This window comes from Loxodonta africana, chromosome 5 (assembly GCF_030014295.1).
Source record: "Loxodonta africana isolate mLoxAfr1 chromosome 5, mLoxAfr1.hap2, whole genome shotgun sequence".
In the NCBI taxonomy this organism is placed as follows: Eukaryota; Metazoa; Chordata; class Mammalia; order Proboscidea; family Elephantidae; genus Loxodonta; species Loxodonta africana.
Genome location: NC_087346.1, coordinates 157,276,537 through 157,301,979, shown reverse-complemented (window position 1 = coordinate 157,301,979; position 25,443 = coordinate 157,276,537). Strand labels below are relative to the sequence as shown.

The window sequence follows — 25,443 nt, the reverse complement described above, 5'->3', positions numbered from 1 at the left end:
CTCCCCCGTCACCAATTCAATCTACAGAGGACTCTGAGGAATGAGCTTTTCCAGCTAATGGATTCACGTCACACACTCGCTTAAACCCCTTTACTCATAGTGACTCCATAGGGTTTGTAAAGCTGTAAGTCTCCATGGACGCAGACTGCTACATCTTTCTCCCACAGAGCCACTGGTGGTTTTGAACCACTGTCCTTTTGGTTAGCAGCCAAGCGCTTTAACCCTGTGCCACCAGGGCTCCTTAAAATCAAAACCAAACCCGCTGTCATCGAGTCGATTCCAACTTATAGGGACCCTACAGGACAGAGTAGAACTGCCCCACAGGGTTTCCAAACAAGGGCTGGAGCCTTTTGGTTGGCAGCCGAACTCTTAAAGACTTGCCACCGGGGCTCCTAAAACCCTTTAAGGGCCTCACATTGATATTAGGATGAAAATCCCCACTACAGTCTACAAAGAATGTGCTTGACCCCCACCATGCCTCTCGAGCCTTGTTTTGCACACAGTTCCCCTTCACTCTGCTCCTGCCACAGGGTCTTGGCATAAGCTGTTCCCTCTATCCAGAATATTCTCCCCATCTTCTACACAGTTAACTCCCAAGCACCCTTCAGCTCTCTACTCCCGCGTGAGTCTCACCAGGAAGTCTTCCCTGACACCCCAATCCCCATTTAGGTTCAATCTCCCTGCTAGATGCACCCCTTATCTTTCCTTCATAACTTTCTCTTTGTCTTTTATTATGGAGAATCCTGAATACACATAAAAGTAGAATAAGTGGAACCCCAAGTACCCACACCACCATCAACCTAGGGCCAACCCTGTTCCAGCCACACCCTCACCCATTTCTTCTTCCACAGAATTGCAAAGCAAATTCCAGATGTATCATTTCATCTGCGAATATCTGTATGCATCTCCAAAAGGTACAGATTCTGAAACCGTAACAAGAAAACTACCATCACAGCTAAAAAAAAAAAATAATTCCTTGAAACCAAACCTAGTCAGTGCTCAAATTTCTAATAACTGAACAAATGACTAAGTATCTCAAATACCCTAAGTGATGTCTAGTTGTATTTCTATAACTCATCAGTGTGACTCTGATGAAAATAAGCTCTGTATGTTGCAACTAACTGATATGCTTCCCATCTCTTGTCATCCCAGCCCCTCCATCTTTTTCCTTCTTTGTTGAGGAGAGCAGGTCATTGGTCTTGCAGTTTACCGCATCCTGAGTTTTGCTGACGGGGACCCTGTAGTGTATTCTGGCATGGCCCTCTCTCCTCTGTATTTCCTGTGAATTGGTAGTTGAATTTAGAGGCTTGATTAGACTCAGATTCGATGTTGTGGCAAGGTTGTATCAGAGGTTTTTCACAGATGTGATCTGTTTAATGTCTCCCTCCCATTTCTCCCCAAGCACAGGTCTGTAAGTTGACACCAAGGACTTAGGTTTTTGCTCATCCCTGGCATGCAGTTGGTAATCATTTGCTCCACGAATGAAGAAACCTTGGACAGGACACTGCCATACTGACTAATGGAAGCCTAATGGCCCACCTCCCTTCACATACAGTTTTATGTCAAAATGTTCCCTGAGAGTTCCCAGGGAACAGAATTAGAGGTCAGGCCCTGCAGGGGCTCTAACTCCATCACTTAAAGCCTTGTGACTCTGGGTCAGTTACTTAACATCTTTGAAATTCCATTTCCTGCTATGAGGCTTCAATGAGGTAAGGTAAAGAAATTCACTGCTCCCTATGCACAGCAAAGCTCTACACAGATGGCACCAACTTCAAAATTACTTGGAGAAGCAATACAGAAACCTTTCATTTCTAACATTTATTTTAATTTAAAAATCTAATAATTTCAACTCAAAAACGGAGGACAATAGCTACGTATGTCAAAGAACATAATCTATGTCACTGAACTGTCCATGTAGAAACTGTTGAATCAGTGTGTGTTCTGCTGTCCATATTCTTAACAACAAAAAAATAGTTAAAAAAAAATCATCTAGCAATTCACATTTTTATAAAACAAAAATCCCTAAGAAAAGCCATCTCTACTTGTTAACTGCCGCCCATGTTTCTGGCACTTCGCAAAGCCCAAAAGACACAGACAAGCCAGAAGGTCCGGGCCTTGAAAAACTCCCAACCTGGCGAGGGGAGAGGCAAGAGCCCACGCAATGTGCTAGATGCCAAAACAGGGCCTGGCACTCGCAGAGGCGTGAGAAACTTGAGAGCAAAAAACAAGTACCCCAAGACCAGGGTCTGTAACACAAGTGGAGAAAGGTAAAGGCTTCACCGAGACAGGGGCTGAGTATAAGAGCACTGGGATGAGGAGTGAGCCAGCTCAGGCAGAAGGAACAGCACAAGGAGAAGGGCTTTATTATCAGAGCTGCAGGCAAAGTGACAGTGGAATCTCTGAGCCATCACAAGGGACTGGCCAGTGAAGACGCTAGAAAGACAGGCAGGGACTACATGCCATGCGCAAGACCTAGGGCTTTCAGGCTGTGAATATCAGAATCATCCTGGTCTCTCTCCTCATTCTGTGCACCCTCCAGGCTGTGACCCACCCAAGCCAAGGCCCCATCAGCCCACCTCTTCCACTGCTGGCACTTCTCCTTCCCTACCTCAGGGGCTTTGTTCCTGGTGCTGTGCGAGAGCCTCCTCTCTGGCCTCTGCCATCAGCCCTGAGGCCTCCCCAACTCCAACACCACACAGGGCACTCTCCTTCATTTCTACCACTTCCGAGGCATAGTACAGCTGGATACCGTACAAGGGACTGAGGGTCCGTTCATCAAATATTGGCTAAGCACCTGACAGGCATTCAGGTACCGCCCTAGGTGCTGAGGATGAGCCAATAATCAAAGCCAAGAGAAGAAAACTCTCTGCCCTCACAGATGTTCCAATGTAGTTGGGGGAGGGGGCAAACATCAGAGGATGATAAGTGCTATAGAGAAAAAGTAAGGCACAGGGGAAGTGTCAGATGGAGACAGACTTTTTAAAACAGTAGTCAGGAAAGGTGCCGCTGCCAAGATGAAGTTTGAGCAAAGACCTTTAGGCAAAGAGCGAGCAGCCAGGTGTTTGGGGGAAGGGCATTCCAGGCAGAAGGACCACCAAGTCCAATGGCCTGCAGCACCCTGTGCTGCAGGCCATGAGGACAGAAGGGGCTGGCAGGCTGGAGCACAGTGGGAATGGAGCGGCCAAGGATCAGCGAGGCCCAAAGTGTAAAGGTTTACCCACCAGGGCCTCTTAAATCAGGCAGGGGATCAGTGAAGGCTTGTGAGGAGAAAGGTCCAGGCTGAGGGGAAATGAAGAAAAAGCAAGCATGCAGCCATGTCTGGGGGAGGGGAGGAGGTTTTAACAAAAACTGACCATGCAAACGCCGGGGGAAGAAAAATGGCAGCCAGAGAGGGGACAGGGAGAGGTCAGGCGAGGGCTGGATAGAGGCTGTGAAAGATGGAATGTCCGGTGAGAGACAGGACTTTAACCCCAAGCGCGATGGAGATCCTCCAACACTCACGTGATCACATTTGCATTTAGAAAGACCAGCGGGCTTTGGGATAGAGAGCTGACTGAGGGAAGTCAAAGGGGAGGCAGGAACAGGCTCACTGGTCCTCAGGCCTCCATGACACAGCAGCAAAACACACATGAAAACTTAGCAATCAGAAAGTGAAGACACTGCTAATATACACACTCTTCAATAGCATAACAAACGTAACTCGGATTCTCAACCCTTTCGAGGGCAGCCCCACTCAACTTAAAAATTGTGGCCCCAACTGCGTCTACTAAGGAAAAACACAGTTTTTCCCTACACACACACTAGGGAAGCCTTATCACTGGGGTTTTCACTCTGTACACCACCACTCAGCTCAACCAACAATCTGCAATGTCTATCATATATTTTGTTGAAACCATTCAATATGACACAAATGAAGGTCCTCTGAAAACTCATCCATGGCCATTTGGTTTTAGAAAGGCAGCATAAAGTTAATAATTTGAGGTCTGTCTTGATTTTGTTTTTACCAGCAAACCAAATTTCATCAAATCCAACAACTCCTTAGAAAGCTATATTGCAACCTATAAAACCCGCTGAGACCAAGTCCATTCCGACTCATAGTTACCCTATAGGACAGAGTAGAACTGCCCCATAGGGTTTCCAAGGAGTGCCTCGTGGATTTGAACTGCCGGCCAGTTAACAGCCGTAGCTCTTAACCACCATGCCATGTAGACAAATGCAAAATGCCGATGAGTTCCTGGGTAACAAGCAGAAATCTTTTTCTCCCCCAAAGTGCTTACTGTAAATAACCATTCCTGAAAAAGAAATTAGCGGATCACGTAAGCGTGGTTTGCACCGTATGAGACTAATCCTTTAAAGCTACCGATACCTGTCTTGCTTCCATAGGCTGCATACCTTAAACTCTTTACCTTGCCCAGCGACAGAGAAATAAGAGGTAGAGTAGAAGCCTCATCATAGCTTGCTTCGTCCTGGTCACAGGCACACGACTGTTATGTCATTTGTTGTACTCACATGTCTGCAGTGTTTCATGATTAATTTTTTAACATTTGAGATTAGCTGTAATGAGAAAAGCCTGGTAAACAGGGTCTTCGCTCTGCAGTGTCACCTTGGACCAGTCCCTTACTTTCCACTCAGTTCTGCCAGAGGGTCCCTTTCTGCTCCAACATAACTTATAAAAAGAGAAGCAAACAGGCCAGATGTTGGCACTGAAAATGGGTGGTTTGGTTACCCTGAATTATGCCCACTTATTTTTTTTTATTCAGCATTTAATGAGGAGGCACCAGCAGAGGCTGGGCTGCCCACAGTGATGACAGTCCCACTTCTGAGCTCATCCAGCAGGAGAGAAAGGCGGTGTGTGACCGTTTAAAGGCAGAGTACTCCGCACTAAGAAAGGGAAGACAGGCAGCGCCCGCACCCAAGGACAGCCCACGCAAAGGCCTGGAGTCAGGACAGGGCACCAAGAATTTGGGGAACATGGACACATTTACTGGGGTGCTGCTGAAGATATCAGGATGCTTCTCCAAAGCTGCATAGTCTATAGCAATGAACACAGGTCACCAAAAAAAACCAACCAACCAAATAAACTACCCCCATGTCAGAATATATGAATGAATATAAAGCCATATGTCCTCATTTCCTGGTGGTTAACTAAAGCTTTTTCTTAGGTTATCTGCCCAGATTAAAAAAAGTCAGGGCAAGATAAGTTTGAATTATTAACTACAGCACCATCTTAGGACATCCTCTCATATGTGCTATTATCTGGCGATAAGAACCCTTCCTGTATCTCATATAGCACATATTTTGAGGCAGTATTTTCTATCCTCTCACTGGCACTTTTTAAGAAGCCTAATTCCACCTTTTTACACCGAAATGTCAAACCATAAAAAAGAAAGTAACTAGTTTACATTCTACCATGTGAGTAAACATTTCAAAGTCTGACTACTTCTAGAAGGAGAGGGCATCTGAAAAGATGGCAGGCTCTGGCCACTCCTCCTAAGTAATCCACAAGGTCTCTAGTTTCTGGCCTGTTCCGCAGTTCTGACTGATTCTTCATTTGAGTCTCCACATTTACGCAGGTACTGGTTTAACAGCTCTGTATACGTTGGCTGTCCAAAAACCATAAATCTAGTATCCAAGCCTGGCAGCCTTTTTACCTTCTCATTTTGCTCTGTACATCACTGATTTCAAGTTACGTTACTTTACACATTACATATAACTATACCATATATTTGCAAACATGAACAAATAATCTTCGCTCCTTGAAATTAGTAAAGTTACTTATCCAATACCGTTAAATTGGATGTTTACCAGCCTATGTTGTAGTGAAGAAGTCAAAGAGAAAAGATTTTCGCGCTGAAGTTCTTCACAAACTTACAACCCTGCAGTAAACCCTCACTTTACCAACCACTGACCCAAGGGTGGCTGAGAAAATGGAAGAAAAGGAAATGACTCAAAGTAATCGTGCTTAAGGCATGAGTCCTCTTCGTTTCCAGTCAGTGGTTTAGATTTGAACTATCATCAGTTGTAAAGAATAGGAGCACACAGAAAACACACCATGAAATGGTTGTGCTCACTAGATCTTGTTTCCTTCACGTTACTGTCTGGAGTTGTGCTTTTTAAACAATCTTTCCCTTGTCATATTTAAATATCTGAAACACTTGGGGAAATAAAGAAGTCCCAGCTTCATAAATGGGATGGCTCCTAACTTATTTTCCATCTTGATCATCTCATTAAAAATATATATATACAGAGCAGAATTACTATGAACGATGAGTGACACCTGTGTGAGGTATTTAAAGTGGCCAACGATTAAGAAACACACATGTCGCTATTTAACACCTTCAGCAGTCAGGGCCTTGCAAGCCTGGCCGAGAGTGGGCTGGCAGTGCGAAAGGCTTCTCCTATCCCAGCTCTGCATTCACTCCTTATCAAAAAAAAAAAAATTTAATAGGGTCCGTCTGATTAAAACTCAATCGACTCGAGGGCACTGGGTACTGGTTTGAATAATCATCTCAGAGCCCTAACTCTCCGACTAAGAACGGTGACCGTCAGAGGAGCAGTTCTGATATAAGTTTCGACATGAATGTCAAGCATGTGCCAACGCACGTCCTGGGCGCCGAGGGAAGGGCTCACAGCGCCCTGTGCCCGTCCGATGCCCTGGTCCACCTCCCGGGGACGCGAACTCGGCAAGGGCAGGCTTTAAAGGCCGAGATTTTAAAGCGCCGCGCACGAGAGCGGGCCAGGGGCCAGCACCCTTCCCACAACGTGTCCGAGGCTTCAAGGACTGTCCCCTCCGCGCTAACGGAGCGGGGCGCGCCCTCGGGCGGAGCCGAGGCCCGGCGCGCGGACAGCCCAGCCCGGCGGCGTCTCCACCCCGGCCGCCGCGCCTCCACCTGCCAGAGGCCTCGCCCGGGGCCCGGCGCGACCGGCCGCCGCCGCTGACACACGGCCCGCGGCGACGAGTGTCAGCCGAGCGCCGTTCCGGACACACAAAGCGCCTCCGCCCGGCCGACCCCACGCCGGCTCTGCGGCTCGGCCGGCCCCTCCCACCCGGGCCCGAGGCCGGCCCGGCCCGCCCGGTGCCTCACAAAGGCCCGCCCGGCCCGCCCGGCGCCGCGGGAACAAAGGCGGCCGCCGGCCCGGGCCGGCACAGGTGCAGCCGCCGGGCCGCCTCGGGCCCAACATGGCCGCGCCCGCCGCCCGTTAGCTGCCGCCGCCGCAGCGCGCCAGGCGCCCACGAAGGCCAGGCCGCGGCCGCCCCGGGCCGCCGCGAGGCCCGCCCCGACCCCCGCCCGGCCCGCCCGACCCTGGCCCGCCCGCCGCGGCGGTTGGCGGCGAGCGCGGCGGGTGGGCCGGCGGCTCCAGTGACCTGTTGTGCGTCGCATCCTCCGAGGCGCGGCGGCGGCGGCTCCCTCGGCGCGGCGCTCCGGCGGGGTCCGCGGGCCGGGAGGGGGTCGGGGCCGCGGGGACAGAGGGAGGAGGGAAGGGAGGGGGCGGCGGCGGCTCGACGGCGGCGGCGGGCGAAGCGCGGCCAGGCCGAGGCTCTCCGCGCGCGGCGCCGGCCCCGCCCCCGCGCCTCCCGCCCGCCGCCGCCGCCGCTGCCGCCGCCACCGCCCTCACAGAAGCCGCGGGAAAACTGCGCGCCGCTGATTGGCTGCCGCGCTGGCGCTGCCTGCGGACCGGGCTTTTCAAATCCTCGCCGCGCCGGCGCGGGCGGCTGAGGAGCTAAGGACGAGTGCCGGGGCTGTGCGCCGGCAGCGGCGGGGGGCGAGGGCCGGGGCCGCGCGCCGACAGGGCGAGGGCGGGGAGCCCGCGAGCCGCGTCAGAAAAGCACCTCAGAGAAGCGCATCCGAGGAGCGCCCGAGCGCGCGCCCCACTCCCGCTACTCGGCCGGGTGCGCGCCAGGCGGCGGCAAAATCAAAAACCCGGATCCCGGAACTAAGAGGTCGGAGCGAGCCGGGCGTGCTGACGTCAGGGCCCGCGCGCCCAATCGCCGCCCGCGAGCCCGCCCAGCACGGTGCCGCTTTCGAGCCCGTGGGCGCGCGGCCGTGGGAGTGCTGACGTAGGGCGCGGAGCGGGGCGCGCGGAGCCGGGCTTTGTAAACGGCCGGCCGGCCGGTGGTGCTGGGCCCCTCGGTGGAAGCGCTGCGGGTCGGGAGCAGGAGCCTTTCCTCCGAAGGACCAGGCCCTGGTCCCTGAGCCCCCTGTCACCCTCCCAAGCCCCAAGCCCGAGGCCCTCCGCGCAGACAGGGCCCGGCGCACGGGCCTCACACCCGGGCAGGGGTCCTGCCCCACCCTCGGGCACGGCCTGGGCGCCCCACGTCCGCCAACAGTTCAGCGGTCAGTGTGGGCTGCCCCGTGCGCCACCGGCGGGGCTGCCCACATTGACTGGGCCCACAGGTAACCCACACCCACTCTGCAGCCTTAGGTGGAAAAGGAAAGCACCGGGAGCAGGAGGCGCAGTGCCTGGCCGACGCCGCCCCATATCGGGAAAGCAGGAGACCGTGTTCCCACGGCCCCTGCAGCCCGAAGTCCAGCCGTGCCTTGCTCTCGGGCCCTGGCGCTTATGGAGCCTCCTTACAAGGGTGCTGCCAGCAGGAGCTCATGTCCTTGCATGGGCCTGGGTCCTGTCTCCTGGAACCTGGTATAGGGAGCAGGGGACAGATCAGAGAGTCCGGGAAGGAACCTAGCCAGGACTAGTCCACCCAGCGGTCTGAGGGGTCTTCCTGCAGAATGCCTGTAGGGCATGGACTCCTCTGTCTTCCTGCAGGCTCGGGTCTGGCCTGGAGCTGAGACTGCTGCGGGACCTAACATTTTAGCGAGGCTGGAGGACAGCAGACGGGCAGGCCATGGAAGGCTGTGAAATAGGCCCAGGAGCGGCGAGTGGACTGGCCAGGTCAGAGTCCAACTTCAGAAAGATCACCCTGGCTGCGGTGAGAACAGAAGGCTAGGGTAGTGGACAGGAGATGTGCTACCCAGGTCCGCCTTCTAGGAGGGCCTTGCTGCCCACCTTCCTATTGCCTGCTCCTGCAGGGTCTGCCTTAGCTGCAGAGAGAGGCTTCACCTCAGGCTACGCCCTTCCTGGGCACCCCACATCCAGTGACTCAAGAGTGGGGTATAAATAAAAAAAAGGCCTGGTCAGTTCACTGATTCAGGACTCTGATGGGCAGTACTCGCCTCAAAGGAGTGCAGCTGCCTGAGGTCTGCCAAGTCCTGCCTCTGTTCCCTCCCCTTCACAAGTGTTGTTAGGTACTGTCCAGTCAGGCTCCGGCTCATAGAGACCCTGTGTACTACAGAGCAAAACGCTGGCCCGTCCTGCACCATGCTCAGAACGATTATGCTTGAGCCCACTGTGGCAGCCACTGTGTCAATCCATCTCTTTGAGGGTCTTCCTTTTTTTTGTTGACCCTGTACTTTACCAAGCATGATGTTCTTCTCCAGGGGCTAATCCCTCCTGATGATATGTCCAAAGTATGTAAGCCATCCTTGGTTCTAAGGAGCATTCTTGTACTTCTTCCAAGATAGATTTGTTCGTTGTTTTGGCAGTTGATGGCAGTGTTCTTCACCAAGGCCACAATTCAAAGGCATCGTTCTTCGACCTTCCTTATTCATTGTCCGTCACGTATATGATTAGATTGAAAATACCATGGGTTGGGTCAGGCACACCTAAGTCTTCACAGTGACATCTTTGCTCTTCAATACTTTAAAGAGGCCTTCTGCAGCAGATCTGAACGCAATGCTTCTTTTGACTGCTACTTCCACGGGTGTTGACTGTGGATCCAAGTAAAATGAAATTCTTCACAACTTCAATCTTTTAGCCATTTATCATGATGTTGATTATTGGTCCAAGTAAAATGAAATTCTTCACAACTTCAATCTTTTAGCCATTTATCATGATGTTGATTATTGGTCCAGTTGTGAGGATTTTTGTTTTCTTTTTGTTGAGGTGTAATCCATACTGAAGGCTGTGGTCTTTGATCCTCATCAGTAAGTGCTTCAAGTCCTCTTCACTTTCACCAAGCAAAGTTGTGTCATCAGTATAACACAGGTTGTTAATGAGTCCTCCTGTAATCTTGATACCCCGTTCTTCATACAGTCCAGCTTCTCAGATTATTTGCTCAGCATACAGATTGAATAGGTGAAAGGATACAACCCTGACGCACACCTTTCCTGACTTTAAACTACTCAGTATCCCCTTGTTATCTCTGAACAACTGCCTCTTGATCTATGTACAGGTTCCTCATGAGCACAATTAAATGTTCTGGAAGTCCCATTCTTTGCGATGTTATCCATAATTTACTATGATCCACACAGTTGAATGCCCTTGCATAGTAAAACACAGGTAAACATCTTTCATGTATTCTCTGCTTTCAGCCAAGATCTATCTGACATCAGCAATGATATCCCTTGTTCCACATCCTCTTCTAAATCCGGCTTGAATTTCTAGCAGTTCCCTGCCAATATACTGCTGCAGCTGCTTTTGAATGATCTTCAGCAAAATTTTACTTGCATATGGTATTAATGATATTGTTTGATAATTTCTGCATTCGGTTGGATCACCTTTCTTGGGAACAGGCATAAATATGGATCTCTTCCAGTCAGTTGGTCAGATAGCTGTCTTCCAAATTTCTTGGCATAGACGAGTGAGCGCTTCCGGTGCCGCATCCGTTTGTTGAAACATCTCAATTGATATTCCATCAATTCCTGGAGCCTTGTATTTGCCAATGCCTTTTTTTTATTCAGTGCAGCTTGGACTTCCTGATTATATAATACTTTCTTTTCAAGCCAACCTTTGAAATCTCAGTTCTTTTACTTCATCATTTCTTCCTTTTTCTTTAGCTGCTTGATGTTCAAGAACAAGTTTCAGAGTCTCTTCGGACATCCATTTTGGTCTTTTCGTTCTTGTCTTTTTGGTGACCTCTTGCTTTCTTCATGGAAGATGTCCTTGATGTCATTCACAACTCATCTGGTCTTCGGTCGTCAATGTTCAATGCGTCAAATCTATTCTTGAGGTGGTCCCTAAATTCAGGTAAGATATACTCAAGGTAGTACTTTGGCTCTCATCGACTTGTTCTAATTTTCTTCAGCTTCAGCTTGAACTCGCATATGAGCCATTGATGGTCTGTTTCGCAGTGGGCCCCTGGCCTTGTTCTGACTGATGATATTCGGCTTTTCCATAGTTACATCCCGCAGATGTATAGTCAGTCTTTATGTTGCTGAAAAAAGGTATTTGCAATGAAGTCATTGGTCTTGCAAAATCCAATCATATGATCTCCAACATCATTTCTGTCACCAAGGCCATATTTTCCAACCAACGATCCTGCTTCTTTGTTTCCAACTTTCGAATTTCAATCACGAGTAATTATCAATACATCCCAATTACATGTTCGATCAATTTCAGACAGTCACAAGTATTGGTCTCTAGTTAACATCTTGCACCTCAAACTCCATCTCAGGGTCTGTCATGACTGAATTGTGTCCCCAAAAAATATGTGTTGGAATTCTAACCCCTATACTTGTAGGTGTAATCCCATTTGGGAATAGGATTTTCTTTGTTACATTAATGAGATCATATGAGTGTAGCGTGGGTCCTAAACCTACTCAACTTCTGAGATATAAAAACAGCAGATTGTAATAAAGTTAATTAAGAAAATGTTCTGCATCCCATTTTGGTGACTGGTATCTGGGATCTTCAAAGCTGGTGAGCAGCCATCTAAGATACATCAATTTTTCCCAACCCACCTGGAAAGAAGGAGAATGAAGAACACCAAAGACACAAGGAAAGTATTAGCCCAAGTGACAGAAAGGGCCACATAAACCAGAGACTCCATCATCCTGAGACCAGAAGAACCAAATGGTGCCTGGCTACCACCAGTGGCTGCCCTGATGGAGCAGGAGAAAAGCGGGGTGCAGAACAGATTCTAGTAAAAAGACCAGACTTAAGGGCCTGACTGAGACTAGAGGGGCCCGAGAAGACCTGGCCCCTGGACTTTCCGTTAGCCTAGAAGACAACTCTTCAGACAAAAATTACACTGGGCTATGAGACATAAAATAATACTCGTGAAGAGAGTGCTTCTTAGCTCAAGCAGATACATGAGACTAAAATGGGCAGCTCCTCTCTAGAGGTGAGCCGAGAAGGCAAAAAAGGACAGGAGCTGGTTGAATGGACACAGGAAATCTGGGATGGAAAGGAGGAGTGTGCTGTCACATTATAGGGAGAGCAACTAGGAACACATAACGATGCATAAATTTTTGTATGAGAAACTAACTTGAACTGTAAACTTTCACTTAAACACAATAAAATACAAAAATAAAAAGCAGATTAGGCACAGAGAAGCAAGCACAAACAGAGGCCATGTGGAGCTCCACAAGGACTCAAGGAACGCTGGGTCTACAAAAACAAAGAGATATTTCCCCAGAGGCGACAGAGAGCCTGTCCTTAGAGCTGGTGCCCTGAATTCAGACTTCGAGCCTCCTGAGCTGTGAGAAAATAAATTTTGCTCTTTAAAACCAGCCACTTACATTTCTGTTACAGCAGCACTAAGAAATGAAGACATGGTCTGTTTCTACAGAACCAATGATGACAGCTGAAGAGGGCTCGGCTAGGTTCAGGGTAACCGGGGAAGGGAACAGGTCAGCAGAGTGGCCTGTGCTCAGGCAGTAGAGATGAATGTCCTCAGGACTTGACGCTTAGGTGAGCAAGAGAGGAGGGTCAAAGAATGGCTTCTTGTGTCCCCAGGTTCCCAGGGAGCTTCCCAGGGCTCCTAAGAGGCAGTACCCACAGCAAAGGGCACAGACTTCCAGCACCAGGCCAACTACTGTGTGCAAAGCTGTAGGACTCAGGCTGGACCCTCAATCTCTCTGAGCTTCAGCCACCTGGACTGTAAATGGAAGGTGGTTGTGAGGATACATTGTACGTAAATCATGTAAAGGAGGCTAGCCTAGGAGCCTGGCACTTGGTGCTTGACCTGTGTTCACTTCCTTCCTGCCCGTGCTCAGGACCCTGGCAGGCCCGGCTCCCACCCAGGCCGCAACTCTGGGTGCTGCCGCGGGTAGCAAAAGGGGCACCAAGAGCACAGACAAGGGCTTCCTGGCCCACTATCTGCAGTGGCCTCTGGACAAGACATCTACTCTCCTGGTTCCTGGGCCTTGGATACCGCCTGGAGTATGGGCTGCACCACTCTACACCAGGGCCTGCCCTGACATGTGTATCTCTCAGAACTAGTGTGGCCAGGTCACCTGTAAGTACAGCGGGCACCCACATGCCTGGTGTTGGGGCTCAGGGCTGTGGCTCAGGGCCTGGCCAAGCTCCTTGCTTCAGCCCTGGTCCAACCTGCTTTCAAAGCCTCTGAGTCTCCCAGAACCTTGAGAGTACTCATAGTCCACTGCTCCTTCTCCCAGTCTGAAAGGAACAGGAAAAAGACCCCAAAGCCCAAAGCCCAGGCAGACTCCACCAAGAGCAAGAAGGATTGGGGAGCTGAGGTTTCAGGCCCAGACAGGATATCAAGGGCAGGAAGGCAGAGCAAGGGCACTGGGAACAAACTCTCCCTGTGATCCGTTGCAAGCTTCATCTGCTTGCTCCTGCAGCAGGTAGGGGCCCCGGGTACACGGCCCTGACCCTCCCCAGCATCCCAGCTGGAGTGGACTACAGAATTGTTTACCCTTTCATCCAAAAAAAGTACACTGTGAGGTCCTGCCATGTGCCAAGGGAGGCCTGGTGGTGCAGTGGTTAAAGCGCTCAGCTGCTAACTGAAAAGTAGATAATTCAAACCCACCAGCCGTTCTGCAGGAGAAAGATGTGGCAGTTTGCTCCCAGAAAGATTACATCCTTGGGAACCCTATGGGGCAGTTCTACTCTGCCCTGTAGGGTTGATTTGAGTCCGAATTGACTCAACAGCAACGGGTTTTACAGGCCGTGTGTCATGGTCCCACAGAGCCACCGGAGGATGTTGAGCTGGGCAAGGATTGGTTCACATTTGTATTTTTGCCAAATCACTCTGGCCATGGGGAAGAGACTAAGGCCCTCTCTGGGCCTTGGATACTTCCACAAGCCAAAACCCCAAACCTGTTTCTGTCAAGTTGATTCCAACTCATGGAGACCCACGTGTGCAGAATAGAACTCTTCCACAGGGTTTTCAGCAGCTGTGACTTTTGGGAAGACAATTGCCAGGCTTTTCTTCTGAAGCACTTCTTGGCAGGTTTGAACCACCAACTTTAGTCCAAGTGCTTAACCATTTGTACCACTCAGGGGCTCCTGCCTGCCTCCTCAGGGCCTTTTAAATCCTGGCAGTACCAGACAAACACAACCCCATTGCATTCAATTTCACATATTTGGAATTAAACACAATTTGCCGTTTAGTCGATCCCGACTCATAGCTACTCCATAGGACAGAGTAGAACTGCCCAATAAGGTTTCCAAGGGGGAATTCGTGGATTCGAACTGCCAACTTTTTGGTAAACAGCCAAACCCTTAACCACTGCACCACCAGGGCTCCTATTTGGAGTTAAAACCAGAAAAAACAAACTCGTTGCCATCAAGTCAGACTCATAGTGATTGTATAGAACAGACTAGTTTCTAAGGAGCACCTGGTGGATTCAAACTGCTGACCTTTTGGTTAGCAGCTGTACCTTTTAATCATTGCACCACCAGTTAGAGTTAGAGCGGCTTTAAAACAAAAAAATGAACCTGCATTTGGAATAGTGCAATCAATATGTAAATTTATTCGAAACATCATGCAAATGTCTGCTTGGGTTTTCTCGAAAGTTATTTGAAGGTAGCTTGTCCTTTCCCAGCCATGGGAGCTCAGTCCAGCTGTCTTGGGGTGGGCATTAGCCCCATCCCGTGAGTCTGTCACCAGACAGACCTCAGCCCTGCACACACCCCAGACCTCTGCCCATGGCCAGAGTGATATTTCAGCTAATGGGGTCTCCCTCTGCCAACAGAAAGAGGCTTGCTTGTTGGCCTCCTGGGTGTGAAGAAAGAGGCCCTGGAAGCATTTCAGGAAACACCTGACACGTAGATTCCTGGAAAGAAGAGGGCTCCTTGGCAGGTGCCCCACCCTTGCAGGAGCTCATGTGCAAGGCTTCACAAAGGTGGCAGTTGCCCCTGTGGCTGTCTCAGTGCCTTTCTTTGTCCCACAGGGTGACTATGTCAGCACGTATACAGCCTGGAACTTCTGGGGGCCTGGGCGGTTTACTGGCAGGACAGGTGAAGAGAAGCATTGTCGAGGGCAAGTTTGAGGCAAGGCCCAGAGCCCCGTGGGGCCCAGGGTGGAGCAGATGCCCAGGAGCTGCTGCAGCTGGGAGTAAGCCATGTTATAGTCTCCAAGACTCTTATGCTTCTCTGGGAAATTGCAGAATCCTCCACTGTTAGTTTTCAAAGTCTTGACATAAAGCAGCAACCTCAGAAAAGAGGCCTTTTCAGGAGGGCCAGGGCTGCTGCCTGCTATGGTGCCTCTGCCCTGTTTGGGATCCAGCTGCCCTCCATTTTGACTCCCACCCACTGCTTCCTCCCAGTCCTCAAACCCACTGAGACAGCAAGGCATTAGGAGCAGGCTACCCGGGGCCCACAGCCACGGACCAAGGGTCCAAGCTGAGATGGGAGAGCCCAGCTGCACGTCTGCAGCTGCACCTGCCTCTGGCTGCCTCAGGCATTAGCAGTCTGTGTGGCCCTGGCTGAAACCACAACGCTAACAGCCGCACGGCTGAGACCGCCCTGGAAGAGCTGCTGCCCGAAGGAGCCCCTGAGCCCCAGGCTTGGCCTCCCCGTCCCGCCAGGGCTGAGGTCCTCGAGGGGCCAGGCCCACTGCTGTTTCCATGGGGATATATGCACTCTGACCCCAGCCTTTCTCCATCCCTGGCCAAATAAAGAGGGCTTCCAAGTGGAAACCGGCAGTCTCCAGCAACCCCTCCTCCCATGCCCCAGGTGGCCCCCGCCTCCAAGGAGGGGAGGGGAAGGGAGGCCCCCTCCCCTCAGCCCAGGGGAGAGCAGAGTCCACGCCGAGCTTCGAAGGGATGGGGGCCAGCCCCAATGAATGCCAGAAGGGGTCTCCCATCCCCAACCCTTCCCAGCCCTGACCACTCTCCAGGCTCCTACTGGTGCTGGCCTGACGCCCCAGCTCGGCCTCCCAGTTTCCTCAGAAGCAGCAGCTGCAGACACAGGAGCCTGAGGGAAGCACCGCCAGGCCCCTTGAGGTCAGTGGGCTAAACCTCCACGGAACTGGGGTCCCACGGGGCTGGGAAAAAGGACATGGGGTCTGAAACCCAGCTGAGAAGCTCCCCAGAAGTCCTGGCTAAAGAGGCTGCCCACTCTCTCTGCTCATCTCTCTCTCTCAGGCCCGCTGGCTCAGGACTGACCTGCAGGAGCCCCTGGAGGCCTATTTGCCTCTTGTCAGAGTTCCAGCGGTCACCTCTAGGACCAAACCAGAGCCACAGATCCTGGGGCAATTGCAGACCGCCCCTCCACAAATGGCTTCCTCTGGAAGATTCCACCCAAGCAGACCTAGGACTTGCCCCAGGACTCCACTTCCTGAAGTTCTCTCTTGTTCAGCCTATCTTCCCCAGACCCTCAGCCCCATCACTGCCAGGGCCTGGGTTCAGCCTCCTACTTGGAATTAGGAGACACCTGCCTCCTCACTGGTCTTCCTGCTTCAGTTTCTCCCCCTCAGTCCACTCTTTGCACCCAGTTTTCTAAAGCACAAAACTCACCATGTCACCCACCTGCTTAGAATCCCACTATGCTCTTTTGCTCATGACTCTTCTACATACATGTTTAAATTGTGTCTGTGATCTACAACCGCCTTACCATAGTTCGCTTTTATGTGGCCTTTCTAGTCATGGTCTTGTAACTCCCACCAAAATAATTGGGCAGGACTGTGGAGGTATGGTAATTGTGGCCCACCAAAGGGATTGGTCAGTTTTGCCATCTTGTTGGGCTTGAACTAAGCCACCCCAGTGGCGGGAAAGAGAGAATTCAGACTCCTCCTGGGATTGGTTTACTGAATTAAATGGTTTAAGAGCAGTCTCATAGCCTTATGGGACACCTCAGTTAATTGGCATAACATAGTTCATAAAGATAAATTATGTTCTACATCCTAGTTTGGTGAGTAGCATCTGGGGTTTTAAAAGCTTGTGAGTGGCCATCTGAGATACAACTATTGGTTTCTACTTGTTTGGAGCAAAAGAGAATGAAAGAAACCAAAGATTCAAAGAAGAAACTAGTCCACAGGACATAGCCCACATGAACCACGGCCTTTTCTAACCCGAGACCAGAAGAGCTAGATAGTGCCTGGCTACCACTACCGACCATTCTGACCAGGGACACAATAAGAGGTCCTGGACTGAATGGGAGAAAAATGTAGAACAAAACTCAAATTCTAAAAAAGGCCAGACTTACCAATAGAGACTAGAGGAACCCTCAAGACTATCACCTTAAGATACCCTTTGAACTTAGAAGTGACACTACTCCTGAAGGTCACCATTCAGCCAAATAATATAATACCCTTTGCCACCAAGTTGATTCTGACTTGTAGCGACCCTATAGGACAGAGTAGAACTGCCCCATCGAGTTTCCAAGGAGCGCCTGGTGGATTCGAACTGCTGACCTTTTGGTTAGTCATTGTAGCACTTAACCACTACACTACCAGCGTTTCCCACCCAAATAACAGATTGATCTATAAAATAAACGATATCACCAGTGAGTAATGTGCTCCCTTAAACAATCAAGTATATGAGAACAAAGTGTCAGCATTTACCCAAAAGCAAAAGATGAGAAGGCAAGGAGGGGAAGGCAAGCTAGATCGATAGAAACACAACAAGCAGGATGGGAATAATGAGAATGCTCATGCATTGTGAAAATTGTAGCCAGTGTTAAGGAACAATGTGCGTGAAACCTGTTAAATGGGAACCTAATTGGTGTGTAACTTTCACCTAAAAACACAATAAAAAATATATTTAAAAAAAATGCTCATACGTTTTTAAACATTTTTATTAAGGTATAGTTTACATAGTGATATTCCTAGAAATTAAGTAAATATGTCCACGAGTTTTTTGCATCACACAAACCAGGGTATAGATCATTTCCATCACCCCTAAAAGCCATCTCTTGCCCTTTTCTTCTCATCACCCCAAAGCAATGATTATTCTGATTTCTATGACAATGGATTAGTTTTGCTCATTCTTTATCTTCATATAAATGAAAATACATTATGAACTCTTTTGTGTCTGTATTATTTTGCTTAATACAGTTTTGAGATTAAAAAAAAAATCCTACTGCGTTCCCCAGTGCCCTCTGGCAAAGCCCACTCTTCAGCCAGCCTGACACTGGGCCACCAGGAACAGGGAGGATTCCAGATTCACTCACCAGCCTAGCTCCACATCAACACCCCAGGAGGATATCTCCCCTGCGACAGCCACGGGCACCCACCCTGGGCAGGGATCAGTCTCTCCATCCCCATGGTAGGTTGAGCTGAGACACTCCTTTCTCCAGACACCTTCCGTGGCCCCCTCCCAGGCTGGGCTGAGTCCTTCGGTGAGTTCTCATAAAAACACCCTGGGGTAGCACACTTTTCTGGAGGTGATGAAACTACCTCTGGAGGTGGACTGCTGGGATTTGATCGTGGTTCCCCCTTACTGGAGCCCCTAGACGGTACAAATGTTAAAACACTCCGCTGCTAACTGAAAAGTTGGCTGTTTAAGTCTACCAAGAGGCCCCTTAGAAGAAAGGCCTGGCGATTTACTCTGGAAAAATCGGCCATTGAAAACCTGTGAAGGGTCGTTCTACTCTGAAACACGTAGGGTTGCTGCGAGTCTGAGTCTGAGTCGATTGGAAGGCAACTTATTTTCCCTTACTAGTTGTATTCCCTGAGATTGTTGAAACTCGCGGTGTAAAATTGGGAAAATCACTGTGTACAGTGTCTGCTCCAGGGAACGGCTGTGAGGACACAGGGAGGGGCTGCGTGGAAAGTCAGAGCCGGCCTCGTCCTTGGGGCATTTGCTCTCAGTCGCCCACCCCCACACTGGGGGGTGAGGCCTGGGTGCCCACCGCCGTGTGGGAACCTTCCAGAAGCCCTCGTGGAGCCCCAACCGCGTGCACTGGTGACGCCTCAGGGGGCGAACCCAGCAGGCGGTACCTTCCTGTTGCCCGGGGCCTGGGCGGCAGGGCGAGGGCAGGGCGAGGGCCAGGCAGGCTAGCACAGTTAGGTCGAAAGGTGAGAGAGCTGTCTCCGGGGCCCTGAGGGCCCGCACCTGCCGGTTAAGGCAGCCGGGACAGACTGGCCCTGGGCCACCCCACAGAGCCCCACCACCGCAGCCCCGCCCCTTCCCCTGGTGGCCCGGCCCACTGCCCTGGCCCCACCCACAGGGCTCCGCCCCTGCTTGGCCACGCCCCCAGAGTGCGGTCCTCTGCTCTAGCTCTGCTGCGGAGTCCACCCGCTTTGACCCCGCCCACCTCCCGGCGTAGCCACGCCCCTGACCCCCCTGCGGGTTCCGCCCACGCCGGGGCGTCTTCTGCTTCCTCTCTTCCCCCGCGGCCTTGGTGTCGCCTGGGTGTTTCGTGTTTGCTGCTTTGGGACCCTCAGAGGGAAGCAAGCGCTGCTTGGGAACCGCGGCCCGAAGGCAATAACGAGAAAGCGGGCGATTTGGCCATTTCTCCCGCCACCCCTTCCTGCCGCCCGCACATCCTGACTCCTCCGTTGGGACTGCCCAGCTCTTAGGGTCGAGGACCACCCAGGGCAGGGCCCGTGCGGCCCACTCACTCGGGCTTTGGCTGCAGAAACATTCTTTTATGCTAACGGGGAGCTTGTTTTTCCAATGATGAGAACTGTAGGAAATGAAAACCAGAACAGCAGAAAACAGAAAATGAAAGTCCTCCGTAAGGTTTGTGCCTACAGCCAGACGTAAGCGCTGGAAACAGCTTGGGGAGCGCTTCCATCTACGTCGGAACCCGGGACTGTCTTCTTCCCCGGGCTGATTGGGGACTGACCACAGCCCACCCAGACTCACCCTGGTGGGCAGCCACACAGAGAACCAAGGTCCTCCACCCCCAGCAGTGAATTTAAAATTTTCATTCTTTTAAAAAATAATTTGTCGTAGTGCTGCTGTAACAAACAGTGAGTGGCTTTAAAGAACAGAAATTATTTTCTCAGTTTAGGAGGCGTGGTGATGTTGTTAGGTGCCGTGGAGTTGGTTCTGACTCAGATCGACCCTACCTATGTACAACAGAATAAAACTCTGCTCCTTACTGCACTGTCCACACAATCATTGTTATACTTGAGCCCATTTTTGCAGCCACTGTGTCAATCCATCTCACTGAGGGTCTTCCTCTCTTTCCCTTACCCTCCACCAAGCATGATATCCTTCTCCATGGAGTGGTCCCTCCTGATAACATGTTCAAAATACAAGATGAAGTCTTGCCATCCTTGCTTCTCTGGAGCATTCCTGCTGTACTTCTTCCAAGACAGATTTGTTCCTTCTTCTGGCAGTCTGTGGTGTGTTCAATATTGTTCACCAACACCATAATTCAAAGGCATCAATTCTTCTTCAGTCTTTCTTATTCATCGTCTACCTTTCCCATGCATGTGAGGCAACTGAAAACACCATTGCTTGGGTCAGAAGCAATTAAGTCCTCAAGGTGACATTTTTGCTTTTTAACACTTTAAAGAGGTCTTTTGCAGCAGATTTGCCCAATGCAATGTGTCGTTTGCTTTCTTGCTGCTTCCATGGGTGTTGATTGTGGATCCAAGTAAAATGAAATCCTTGACAACTTCAGTCTTTTCTCTGTTTATCATGGTGTGCGTGTTGCTCATTGGTCCAGTTGTGAGGATTTTTGTTTTCTTTTTGTTGAGGTGTAATCCACACAGAAGGCTGTAGTCTCTTATCTTCATCAGTGTTTCAAGTCCTCTTCACTTTCGGCAAGCAAGGTTGTGTCCTCTGCATAATGAAGATTGTTAGTGAGTCTTCCTCCCATCCTGATGCCCCATTCTTCTTCATATAGTCCAGCTTCTTGGATTATTTGCTCAGCATACAGATTGAATACGTATGGTATAAGGATACAACCCTGACGCACACCTTTCCTGACTTTAAAACATGTAGTATCCGTTTGGTCTGTTTGAATGACTGCCTCTTGATCCATGTACAGATTCCTCATGAGCACAATTAAGTGTTCTGGAATTCCCATTCTTCTCAATATTATCCATAATTTGTTATGATCCACACAGTCAAATGCCTTTGCATAGTCAATAAAACACAGGTAAACATCCTTCTGGTATTCTCTGCTTTTCAGCCAGGATCCATGTGACATCAGCAGTGATATCGCTGGTTCCACATCCTCTTCTGAATCTGGCTTGCATGTCTGGCAGTTCCCTGTCGATATACTGCTGCGACTGCTTTTGAATGATCTTCAGCAAAATCTTACTTGCGTGTGGTATTAATGATATTGTTCGATAATATCTGCGTTTGATTGGATCACCTTTCTTGGGAACAGACATAAATACGGATCTCTTCCAGTTGGTTGGCCAGGTAGTTGTCTTCCAATTTCTTGGCATAGATGAGAGGACACTTCTAGCGCTGCATCAGTTTGTTGAAACGTGTCAATTGATATCCCATCAATTCCTAGAGCCTTGTTTTTCACCAATGCCTTCAGCGTAGTTTGGTCTTCATCTTTGAATACCATAGGTTCTTAATAATATGCTATCTCCTGAAATGGTTGAACATCAGTGCAGTGTCATGGATCACTTTTGTGTGGACTTTCTGGCCATGGTCTTGTAACTTCCACCCAAGCGATTGGGTGGGACTGTGCAGATATGGTAATTGTGGCTCACCAAGGGGACTGATCAGTTTTGCCATCCTGCTGGGCTTGAAATGAGCCACCCCAGAGGTGGGAAAGAGAAGATACCACCACCACCAAGCAAGAAATGCCAAGAGCGGAGGGTATGTCCTTTGTACCTGGGATCCCTGTACTTAGAAGCTCCTGGAAGCAGGAGACCTAGAAAGAGAGCAAAGTGTAACCCTGAAGATGGTGAGAAGTGGTGACAGCAGAGGCCCAGTAGCAGGAGACAGCGTGGTGGGCTTCCCAGCCCATGGAGTGAGAAAGCTGAGTGCCTTTGGGCAGAGGCCTAAGGCCAGGGAGAGGCATGCCTACAAGCATGGCTAGGAAGAGGCTGTCCTGATGGAAGAACTGTATCCTGACTGTTCCTGAGCCTGAATTGCAACCTGTTGTTTACCTAATAAGACCCATAATCATGAGTATGGTCTGTGAGTTCTGTGTGGCCATTGCAATTAATTATTTAACTCAGCAGAGAAGTAGAGAGTGCCCTGGGAGGGACAATTGGTGTCAGAGTTGGTAAAGATGGTGGAGAGAGGAGGCATGTCTGACCTCTGTCTTATAGGAATTAGCCTTGACTGGCGAGTCTTCTTTCCCCTGGTGAAGTTAGAGGATGTTGGATGCTACCCCTACTCTGTTTTTACAGTTCACCAATTCTTTTTGGTACAGTGATTGTGTATTCCTTCCATCTTTTGATGCTTCCTACGTTGTTCAATATTTTGCCTATAGAATCCTTCAGTATTGCAACTTGAGACTTGAATTTTTTTTCTGTTCTTTCAGCTTGAGAAACACCGAGTGTGTTCTTTTCTTTTGCTTTTCTAACTCCAGGTCTCTGCATGTTTCATTATAATACTTTGTCTTCTTGAGCTGCCCTTTGAAATCTTCTGTTCAGCTCTTTTACTTCATCATTTCTTCCTTTCACTTTAGCTACTCTACATTCAAAAGCAAGTTTCAGAGTCTCTTCTGACCACCGCTCATCTGTCAGTTTGTCCTACTGTGGTGTCTTGCACATCGCTGTGATGCTGGAAGCTATGCCACCAGTATGTCAAATACCAGCAGGGTCACCCATGGTGGACAGGTTTCAGCAGAGCTTCCAGACTTGAGTAGGAAGAAGGGCCTGGAGGTCTACTTCTGAAAAAATTGGCCACTGAAAACCTATGGATAGCAGTGGAACATTGTCTGAAATAGTGCTGGAAGATGAGTCCCTCGTGTTGGAAGGCACTCAAGATACCACTAGGAAGAGCTGCCTCCTTAGAGTTGACCTTAATGACGTGGATGGAGTCAAGCTTTTGGAACCTTCAATTGCTGATGTGGCACAACTCAAAATGAGAAGAAACTGCAAACATCCATTAATAATAGGAACATAGAATGCAGGATACATGAATCTATGAAAATGGTAAGTTGTCAAAAATGAAGTGGAATGCATAAACATCGATATCCTAAGCATTAATGAGCTGAAATGGACTGGCACTGGCCCTTTTGAATCAGACAATCATATGGTCTACTATGCTGGGAATGATAAACTGAAGAGGAATTATGTCACATTCATCAAAAAGAACATTTCAAAAATCAATCCTGAAGTACAAGGCTGTCAGTGATAGGATAATATCCACAAGCCTACAAACAAGAGCAGTTAATAAGACTATTTTTCAGATTTATGCTCCAACCACTAAGGCAAAAGATGAAGAAATTGAAGATTTTTACCAACTTCTGCAGTCTGAAATTGATCAAACATGCAATCAAGATGCGTTGATAATTACTGGTGATTGGAATATGAAAGTTGGAAACGAAGAAGGATCAGTAGTTGGGAAATATGCCTTAGTGACAGAAACGACTTCAAAAATCGAATGATAGAATTTTGGAAGACCAAGGACTTCCTCATTGCCAATACCTTTTTTTAGCAACATAAATGGTGACTATACACGTGGACCTTGCAGGATGGAATGAATGAACAGGAATCGAATCGACCACATCTGTGGAAAGAGACAATGGAGAAGCTCAATATCGTCAGGCAGAACAGGGCCAGGGGCCGCCTGCAGAATACACCGTCAATTGCTCATATGCAAGTTCAAGTTGAAGCCGAAGAAAATTAGAACAAGTCCGCAAGAGCAAAAGTACAACCTTAAGCATATCCCACCTGGATTTATAGACCACCTCGAGAACAAATTCGACACATTGAACACTAATGACCCAAAACTAGACAACTTGTGGAATGACATCAAGGACATCACACATGAAAAAAGCAAAAGGTCATTAAAAAACAGGTATAGTGGTTAGGATTCCAACACATATTTTGGGGGGACACAAATCAATCTATGACAGTTTTTTTTTAATATGGAGTAATTTTATATTTAAAGAAAAGTTGCAACAACAGTACAGAGTTCACCTGTGCCCCTCACTCAGTTTCCGCTCACGTTGTTGTCAGGTGCCCTCCAGTCGATCCCGACCCGTAGTGACGCTACGCCACAGAGCAGAACGACCCCGTAGGGCTTTCTGGGCTGAAATTGTTACGGACTCAGATCACCAGCTCTTTCTCCTGAGGAGCCACTGGGGGGGTTCAAACCACCACCCTTTTGGTTAGCAGCTGAGTGCTTAACTGTTGTGTCACTAGAGTTAGGATTCCAACATAAATTTAGGGGGAACACAATTCAATCCATAACACCCAAAAAGCAATTATCTTTGTGAAAAGTTAATTTCTCTACCAATCTGTAGAGAGTTTGGTGAAGCCGCCCCGCCCCGCCCTCTGCAGATTCTGCTGTATGGCATCTGCCGCTGGGCGCTCATTGTTCTGAACCAAAGGTGAATGAACCCAAGGGCAGGTGGTGTGGCTACATTTTCTTACATCTAGAGCCCTGATGGCACAGTAGTTAAGAGCTCAGCTGCTAACCAAAAGATCAGCAGTTTGAATCCTCCAGCCGCTCCTTGGAAACCCAATGGGGCAGTTCCATGCTGTCCAGTAGGTCACTATGAGTGGGAATTGATTCTATGGCATTGGGTTTTGGGCACCTTGGGCAATGCAGTGGTTGGTTAGGGCTTTCCTTGCTTTGTCCAATGTCATTCAAAGCCTTGCAAACACATGCTTGTGCAGGTGGCTCGATCACTGCCTCACTGCTCGGCTCTGACTGGGGAAGGGACCATTAGGCATGGTCAGGGACCAGAAGTGATTCTCCCCTCTCTGGGCTTTCTCTCCCTGCCCCCTGAAGGCTTCGAGCAGGGCCATCCTGAGCTCTCAGGCCAAGTCAGCTACTAGAACTAGGGCTGTTGCCTTGCTTCAGGTCTTAGAAGGGCAGTCCTGTCTGCCCTGCCTCAGCCTGATTCTAGGTGAGGAGCCATGGACTTGTCCTTCCTTAACCCCCTTTGCAGAAACCCTGGTGGTGTAGTGGTTAAGTGTTACGGCTGCTAACCAAAGGGTCTGCAGTTTGAATCCGCCAGGTGCTCCTTGGAAGTTCTATGGGGCAGTTCTACTCTGTCCTATTAGGGTCGCTATGAGTCGGAATCAACTTGATGGTACTGGGTTTGGTTTTTGGTTTGGGAACCCCTTTTGCCTCCTGGGTGGGTGGGAAGGGGCTGAAGCTTCTGGCTTGTTAGCAGCAGGAGTAAGTGCACTTTAGATGAACTTTGTCTTTC

General features: G+C 49.6%; 1 protein-coding gene across 3 annotated transcripts in view; it reads right to left on the bottom strand.

The window, feature by feature from the left end:
• Positions 1 to 7,449, bottom strand: part of NSD2 (nuclear receptor binding SET domain protein 2) — a 97,377-nt gene extending 89,928 nt beyond the window's left edge. For all 3 annotated transcript variants that reach the window (XM_064286143.1, XM_064286146.1, XM_064286147.1), the window contains exon 1: positions 7,367 to 7,449. The gene's annotated coding sequence lies outside the window, so the exon portion shown is untranslated. The remainder of the gene's footprint in view (positions 1 to 7,366) is intronic.
• Positions 7,450 to 25,443: the final 17,994 nt, after the last annotated feature.